Source organism: Eptesicus fuscus, chromosome 19, assembly GCF_027574615.1.
Source record: "Eptesicus fuscus isolate TK198812 chromosome 19, DD_ASM_mEF_20220401, whole genome shotgun sequence".
In the NCBI taxonomy this organism is placed as follows: Eukaryota; Metazoa; Chordata; class Mammalia; order Chiroptera; family Vespertilionidae; genus Eptesicus; species Eptesicus fuscus.
In genome coordinates this window covers 18693653-18702094 of record NC_072491.1, presented here as the reverse complement: position 1 = coordinate 18702094, position 8442 = coordinate 18693653, and the positions used below count along the sequence as shown (strand labels likewise).

Sequence of the window (8442 nt, the reverse complement as noted above, 5' to 3'; positions counted from 1 at the left end):
CCCACCCCATCCAAATCAGGTGGGCATCAGGTCTGGTTTGGTGCAGGGACTCAAATTATATCACCAGGAGCCACCTTAGCTCTGCTTTCCAGGTAGGCCTCACTCTCAGGTCAGTTTCCCCAAAGTAGTAGCCGTGGCAGCTGCCTGTGGGTAATGACCTTGAATTTGCATAGTTCTGTTGTAAGTCCTGGCACGGGGCTCAAATTTGCTGGACTTGGGCCACACATCCATCCTCAAACTGGTTGCTGAAGCAAAGGCGATGGAATCCGTGGATTGACCAAGTCCAGGTGATGTGCTCACTCTTTGATTCCGGTATGATGGAAGATTAATGTCTCCCAAACCACATGGACGAGGAAAGGCTGGTGGAGTCTTCCCAGGGAAAAGAAGGTACTGTTTGTTGGCATACGATAAAGACATAGTGAGCAGCGTACTAAATCTGAAGGGGCAAGTTCACCCCACAGCTGATGGAAAAGCCAACTCAAAATCCCTAAGAGCCACACATAACATTAGCAGTTATGGAGCCTGGAATTGAGACCAAATGGAGACAAGGCAGGAGGCAAGCAGAATAGAAGGAGCACATAGTTTCCTGCTGGGTTGGGGGCTGAGGCCAGACTCAGGTGCCTGGGCTGTGCCTCTAGGGAGTGTTCGCTAATAGGAAGCAGCAGGCAGCAATGAGGTGAGGACTCTGAGGAATTCTCCGGGAGTCGCTTAGAAATGGAGCATCTCCAGCCCCACTCCAGACCCCCTGCCTCGCTATCTGAAGTATAGTCAGACGCATACATGATTCGCAAGTGCCGCTAGTTTAAAGACTCCTCCCTTGTCTCTTAGCGCTCGCATTCAGGGGTGGTGGGACTTAAGTCAGCTTCAGTTCCGACTTTCTGGAGAGCAGTGTGGTCATGGGTGTGATGGAGCTCTTTGGTGCAATGTCTCTGCTCCTGAGAAAGTTAGCAAAACCTAAGCTGCAGCGGTAAATAAATCTCAGCTGCACACAGGCTGGTGCTGTGGGGGAGGGGCAGGCTGCTCTGAGAGGCATGAATGCCCGGATGGGGGAAGGCTTGGCAGAGTCTGAGGAGGGTAGCGGGACACGCCCCCTGAGTTAGAGACAGGTTGCTGAGTGAGGCTGATGGTCAGGTGCTAACTGTGTGGAGCATTCCAGGCAGGATGAGGAGTCCGGCAGACTGCAGGCTGGAGAGGGTGGCTTAGCTCAAGCCTCCAGAACAAAGTGCCGCAGCCCCGGGAGGCTTAAACAGAGATTACTTTCTCCCCTTCTGGAGGCTGGAAGTCTCCGATCAGAGTCCCCCAGGGTCGGTTTCTGGGTTTCTGGTGTGTTCACTCTTCCTGGCTGAGCCTGCTGCCCTCTCACTGTGTGCTCACATGGCAGAGAGGGGGAGCTCTGGGGCCTCTTCTTCTTGTCAGGGCACCAGCCCTACTGGACCAGAGCCCCATCCTTTTGACCTTGTTTAACCTTGAGCACGTCACAGGACCCATCTCCAAGTACAGCCACTCTGGGGGGTTAGGGCTTTCTGGTTCTTATTTCCTTTTTCATATTTTTTTCCTCTCTTTTTTCTTCTCTATTATTCTTTTGTCTTGTTCTCACTCTTTTGTCCCCCCCCCCCCCCCACACTCATTTCTTTGTTTTAATTTACTTAATTTTTGTTTGATCATTTTGTTCTTTTTTTCATTATTTTTTTTTCTTATTTAAACATATTTAGATAGTATTTTACATAAACAATGTTTGTACCATTGTATTGTTGGTAGAGTCAGTATAGATTGTTAGCATTGTTACTATAGTTATTGTTTTATGGGATAGTTAATAAGCATAGTCCCCATTGTTAGTGTATTAGCATAGTTAGTAATCATAGTTAGCATTGTTAGTATTGTCGATTAGTATAGTTAGCAAGTCACCATATGGATGACCTTGCAGCCATCTCTGTGGACCAGGAGCCCCATAGAGGGCATTACGTTTTCCGAAACACTATTGGAGAGGGCAGTGAAGGCGGGGGTTGGGCCAACCCATTCTGAATGGTACAGAAATGGCTGTCAAAGTCATCAATCAGCAGGGCTCCTTCCAGAGGCTTCCCCTGCAGGACTTCCATGCATGAAGGCATCCAATCACCAGAATATAGTCAAGTTATTCGAGGTGACTGGCACCAGGAGAAAATACATCCTCTTCATGGAGCACCTAAGTGGAGGGAACATATCCGATTACCTGGAGGATCACTACCGCATGACCGAGGAGGAGGCCCGAAGTACTTTCCATCAGCTGGTATCACCTGTGCAGCACAGCCAACAGGAGGGCGTGGTCCACAGGGACATAAGGCAAAGAACATGCTCACTGATGCTCATAGGAACGTCAAAATTGTGGACCAGGAGCCCCGTAGTGGGATTACATTCTCCAATACAGTATTGGAGAGGGTGGTGAAGGGGGGGTTGGGCCGACACGTTCTGAATGGGACAGAAATGGGTGTAAAAGTCATCAATCAGCAGGGCTCCTTCCAGAGGCTTCCCCTGCAGGACTTCCATGCATGAAGGCATCCAATCACCAGAATATAGTCAAGTTATTCGAGGTGACTGGCACCAGGAGAAAATACATCCTCTTCATGGAGCACCTAAGTGGATGACCTGAAGGATCACTACCGCCTGACTGAGGTAGTGGTCCACAGGGACATAAGGCAAAGAACATGCTCACTGATGCTCATAGGAACCTCAAAATTGTGGACCAGGGGCCCCGTAGTGGGATTACATTCTCCAGGACAGTATTGGAGAGAGTGGTGAAGGGGGGGTTGGGCCGACACGTTCTGAATGGGACAGAAGTGGGTGTAAAAGTCATCAATCAGCAGGGCTACTCCAGAAACTTGGACTCAGCACTCAGTTTTTGGGCAGTAAGTTGCACATGCTTGTGGTACCCTCTCTTATGCTGCCCCAGAACTATTTCTGGGCTCAAAATATGGCAGCCCCTTTGGTTGATGAATAGAGCCTAGGAGTAGTCCTGTATAAAATGTTGACAGGGACCTGCCCTTCATAGAAAAAAAAATTTAGGGAGCTGCTGCCACAGATATTAAGCAGAAAATAAATACATCACGCCATCTATCCATCCTTTGAATTGGAAAAGACATTGAAAAAATTGTTGATTCTCATCCAAGGGACAGAGGAAGTTTATGGGAGGACCATGGTTAAACATGGGCCAAGAAGAAATACTCAGTCCTCACAGCGAGCCTCCCTGTGATGACATGGACTCCTGGGTGACAGACAGATGATGAGCCTGGGGTTGGAGTAGGGTGAGATCCCAGAGCCAGAAAAGCACAAGAGGTTCACCAACATAGTGGCCACTTGTCTCATTATGAGCAGCAAGAAACCAAAACTGGAGTGCCACACCGTTGTGATAGGGCCCTTCTGTTCCCCTGACCACACAGTTGGTCCCTCCCCAACTCAGGCGGTTTACCCAGAGTTCTCCATGTGTCTGGAAATATATAAGCAGCCCAAGGACCAGGAGTCATGACAGAAGACCCAGGAGCCTGCCATTCCACCAGTCATCTCGGAGTCAAGGGCCGCCACACCCAGCCCAGCCTCCAGGGTGGCTCTGTGGATTCCTGGACACCCAAAACGATCTGATAATCATAGCAGCAGCTGTGGATCCCCAGCGGGAACCAGCAAGGGCCTGCAGGGGTCACCAGGAGAATCTCGGTCTTTATGTGGAAAAAGTTCTACTTCAGGTCATCCACAAAAAAAGCTTGGAAAAATGTAGAGTCCATGTAAATGGTGGGCAGCCAAGGAAGGATACAACCCAAGAATCCAAGGAGGTCAAGTTACACATTCTCCACTTTAAATGAAGAATTAAATCATGATGAGCTACTGGGAGCCCGGTCATGTGGTGCAGGGAGAAAGGCCAAAGGCTGGGCACAGAGAGCTTCCAGAAGAAGAGGAGCATAATGTGCACACTGTGGGTGCCAGGACCCCTGGGCGAGAGAGCACTAGATCCAGTGGACAGTGGAGCTGTGCAAACTGCCACGATGTTCTCTGCACAAATTCACATCAGAAGGGCACCGGGCATCTCTGTGGCCTGCAAAACCCAAGGCCAAAAATACCTGCTGAGCATGGAGGATGTCTGAGGCCGCCTCGGGGACAACAGGAGAGGCCCCCTCGCCGCAGGTCCACCCCTCAGCCAGCCTGTTCTCTTGGGGTCCTTTTCACCTCTCCTGTTTTCCTTTCCTTCCATGTTTGTGTGAGGGGGTGATTCTCACATGAAAGTACTTGGTTCTTCCAAGTCTTGTAATAAACTTGGTGCTTCAGAAAGATACATTGGATACTCTTGTTTGGCCTGCTCCCTCACAGAATCAGGGCTGTGCATCCTCCAGTTTGAGAAGCATGTAGTGATGTAGCCCTTGGACTGGATCAGAACAACTAAATATAAAATAAAAAAAGAAAGAAAGAAAGAAAGAAAGAAAGAAAGAAAGAAAGAAAGAAAGAATTATCACCGTAACTCCCAACAGCAATGAATGTGGCTTTATTTTCTTTTCTTTTTTTCCCTATTAATTTCAGAGAAGAATGGAGAGGGATATGGAAACATCAATGATGAAAGAGAATCATTGATTGGCTACCTCCTGCATGTCCCAGCTCGCAACCCAGGCACGTGCCCTTGACCGGAATTGAAGCCTGAACTCTTCAGTCCTCAGGCCGACACTCTAGCCACTGAGCCAAACAAGCCAGGGCACGAATGTGGTTCTGAAGGGCAAGGCTGTGAGCCGTACTGCAGGGCAGAAAGGCAAAACAGGGTTATCTTCCTGCACTCACATTACCTAACATTTGCACAGAGCCTGAGGGGAATTGTGGTCCTGTGGCCTGTGCTAATTATGACCAAGAGGTCCACAATAGAACAACAGAGTGTAGCTTTGATTCATGGCTATAAGGCAGGAGTTGGGCCTTTTCCCTTTCCCCTTTAAGAAGGGACTGGGATGTGTGGGTTTGATCACAAAAAATAAAGAGAGGGCCCGGGGGAAGGAGGAAGCTCAGGTTCATCAGGCATCTCGGAGCAGTTAGGAGGGTGCAGTCCTCTGAAGCCATGGTGGCATGGTGGAGTGGGAAAGACAGGCTCTGGGCTCATGGCTCACCCCCACAGCTCACCAGTAAGCCCCTTATTGACTTCCAGCCTCTTTCTCCTCTGTAAACTGGGACACAGTTCCCCTCACCCTAAGAGGTGTGGGCTTCCTATGTATATTACAACACAAAGTGCTGAGTTATATCGGGCACCCTGGGGGATGGAGGTGGTGGGCTGAAGGCTGGGCCCAGGGCAGGTGGGAGAGGTGAGGTTGCAGGCATTACAGATGTAACATCGCAGCTGTCTACAGAACAGGGCTGAGTGTGTGTCTTTTAATATCCTGAAATAGGTGGCTGCTAATAGCAAATTCATTAATCTAGATGCGTGGTCGGCAAACTGCGGCTCGAGAGCCACATGCGGCTCTTTGGCCCCTTGAGTGTGGCTCTTCCACAAAATACCACGGCCTGGGCGAGTCTATTTTGAAGAAGTGGAGTTAGAAGAAGTGCACCCTTTGCACTCACTTGCTTTTTTCTCGATTCCTTTATTCTACTCGGGATTTAATTTTTTAAATACCCCAGATTTTACAAAGCGCAGCAGTAGAATAAAAAAACTGGAGTTTCTTTTCATACAAATTTATTTATTTGGATTTTTTTATATTTCAAATTATTGATACATTCAAAGAGTATAAAAAGAGCTGCTACCGATGCTAACCGTGTCGAGTCACACTCGACATCCGAGTGCAAAAGGTTAAGTTTAAAAAATTTGGCTCACAAAAGAAATTTCAATCGTTGTACTGTTGATATTTGGCTCTGTTGACTAATAAGTTTGCCGACCACTAATCTAGGTCATTGATTAAGGTCATTCTATGATACAGGTGACCTTGCACACCTGTGGTTTTTCTATTTGCTCCTTCACTCTCTCTCAATGCCTCCCCATTGCCTAAGGCCTGCATGCTACAGGCATAAAATGTGATATGATACCTTGCCCACCTTTCCCCACCTGTGTGGTGTTCCTGCAGTGATGAGTCACTAACAATCCCGAGCACCTGAGGTGTCTCATGCACTTCTGTACCTTTGCATGTTCTGTTCCTCCAGTTCCCTTGTCTTCGAACCCTCAGCTACCTTGTTCACTTCTTTATGGCAGGATGATGTTGGTTGCTCACACAGCACATCGCCTTCTTCCTGTGGATACTCAGTTTGAAAAAAAAATCACAATTATTCTATGAAGTTACAGCAACTGCATGACCCCTGCTGGTGCTTGGTTGAGAAACTTACCCGAGTCCCAGTTTTAACCAATGAGATATTAGAGGATGTCTCCTGGGGCTTGTGGAAGAGGTGTTCCTTCCTGTAGAGAAATAGATGGGCAGGGAAGAAGGTGCTTGTGGCTTAAGCACCAACTACGCAGATGTGAAGGCAGCCACAGCGCTACCACGAGGGGTGAGAAGGCAGCCATAGCGCTACCACGAGGGAGTAATGGTGGAGTACAGAGGTGCAAGGCATCTGAGGCATGATGACATTGTTGGGCCACCAGACCACCTCTGGACCTGCCATCTTTCACATCATGTACAACATTAAATGTTAGAAGATGCTGTAGGTTAAGCCACTCTGAGTGGGGTTTCTGTTACTTCAACCAAACACATATATAATTGCTACAGCCTTCAAGTCTCAGTTGAAAATTGTCCTGACCTACTTCCTCAGTGCGCATGTATCTCCCAAGGGCCCTGCCCTTCCCCCCTGAAAGCAGCTCCTGAGCTATGGGTGCTCCGTCTGTCTGTCTGTCCGTCCGTCCGTCCGTCCGTCTGTCTGGTGTGTCCTTATTTGATCCGTTCAGAGCCCTGAGGCATGCCTCTGTCTTTTCTTTTCTGTCCACACTGAGCCCGCACACAGTGGGGAAAAACCTAGGAAGTAACTTTGGCCCAAGCACTGCCTCCAGACCTTGTGGGCTCCTATAGCCGCTTCAGCTTGAGTACGAGGTCCCAGCTGTCACATCTTGCCTCATGCCTGCCTTCAAATGCTGTCGACTGATGGTCAGCTCAGCCTCCCCTGTCAGCAACAGGAGGCCTTGCGCATAGAAAGGAGGACATGAACTCCGTAGAAGTGAGACATGGAAAGGACTTGATCCATCCCTTTCACACTGGGTGAGGTTCTCAGCATGTCCTGGAAATGCCCTTGGTGTGTAAATGGGGAGGACGGTTTCCCAAATCCAAAGGAAGAAGATGTCACCTGGGATAGTGGCGGGCCAAACACTCTGGTCCTCACCTGTGGTAGCTCCAGATGCTATTCTGAGATGCATGATTGCCTGCGTGGTTATATGAGCATTTGTGTTATCGCCCAGGAAAACAAGATAGGATGCTGGGCAGGGGGAAGCTAGGAGAATGAGTTCACGCCAGTGAAAAAAAAGGTCCGGTACCACCCATCAGTGAAATGGGTTCTTCAAGTCTCCTGCACATGACAGTTTCCAAGCCTCAGGCACCCACAGTACACTGGGTATAGAGCAGGGTGCCTTAGCCACCCTTGTGTGGACAAGTTACATTGAGCATCTTCCCAGAGTACAAGCAGAATGTGGGTGTGCAGCCTGGCTTCCTCACTCTGGACCTCCCTTCCTCACTTCCTCACTCTGGACCTCCCTTCTCTGAGCCTCAATTTTGCCCTTTAAAATGGAAACATTAGTTGCTATCTTAACAGGGTTCATCATCAATCCCATGAGGATTAATTTGGTTTGGCCAGTATCCAGCTCTCAACACATACCACTTGATCCCATTTGGAAATCCAGATCAGATGGGAGGCAAACAATCAAAGCAGGAGAAAACAGATTATGTAACAGATGTCTAAGTGCAGACAACTTCAGGCAAGACTACCTGAGCGTTCTATGAATTCAGCAAAAATACCCCTCTTACCTCTTGGCTTTGCTTATTTCCCTCTGTGCTGTTGTCATTCTCACCTGAGCTTTCTTTTTATGAAAGTAAGATGGCCACCAACTGCCACAGGCTCATATCCTAACTGCTCAGCTCTCCAACTGAAATAGAACTTCTCTTCTCCATGATTCCAACATTGGGACTGACTCATGGGACTTAACTGTCACATGCCCAGCCCTGAGTTAACCTCTGTAGTTTAAGATGTGAAATGTACTGATTGGTCCGCTCTGGGTCAGGTGACCACCCTCTCCATGGACATTTGTGAGCTGTTCACCCTGTTCTTGGGGTGAGAGGTAGTGTGATGCCCAATAGAGCAGGAATACGTGTCCAGTTTCCTCAGTGCTTAATTTCCTGGGTTGGACCTGCTCATATCCTCTACCCACAGCCTGTTGTCTCCTTTATTTGTTTTAAAACATATTTTTATTGATTTCAGAGAGGAAGGGAGAGAGAGAGAGAGAGAGAGAGAGAGAGAGAGAGAGAGAGAGAGAGAGAT

The 8442-nt window shown here is 48.5% G+C and overlaps 1 long non-coding RNA gene across 1 annotated transcript; it reads right to left on the bottom strand.

Annotated features, from left to right (window-relative positions):
* Positions 1 to 3144: 3144 nt before the first annotated feature.
* LOC129147218 (uncharacterized) lies at positions 3145 to 6369 on the bottom strand. Its single transcript, XR_008554565.1, has 3 exons — positions 6310 to 6369; positions 6107 to 6225; positions 3145 to 4401 (listed from the first exon to the last, which is right to left on the bottom strand). It is a non-coding gene; the product is annotated as an uncharacterized LOC129147218 (long non-coding RNA).
* Between the last annotated feature and the right edge of the window lie 2073 nt (positions 6370 to 8442).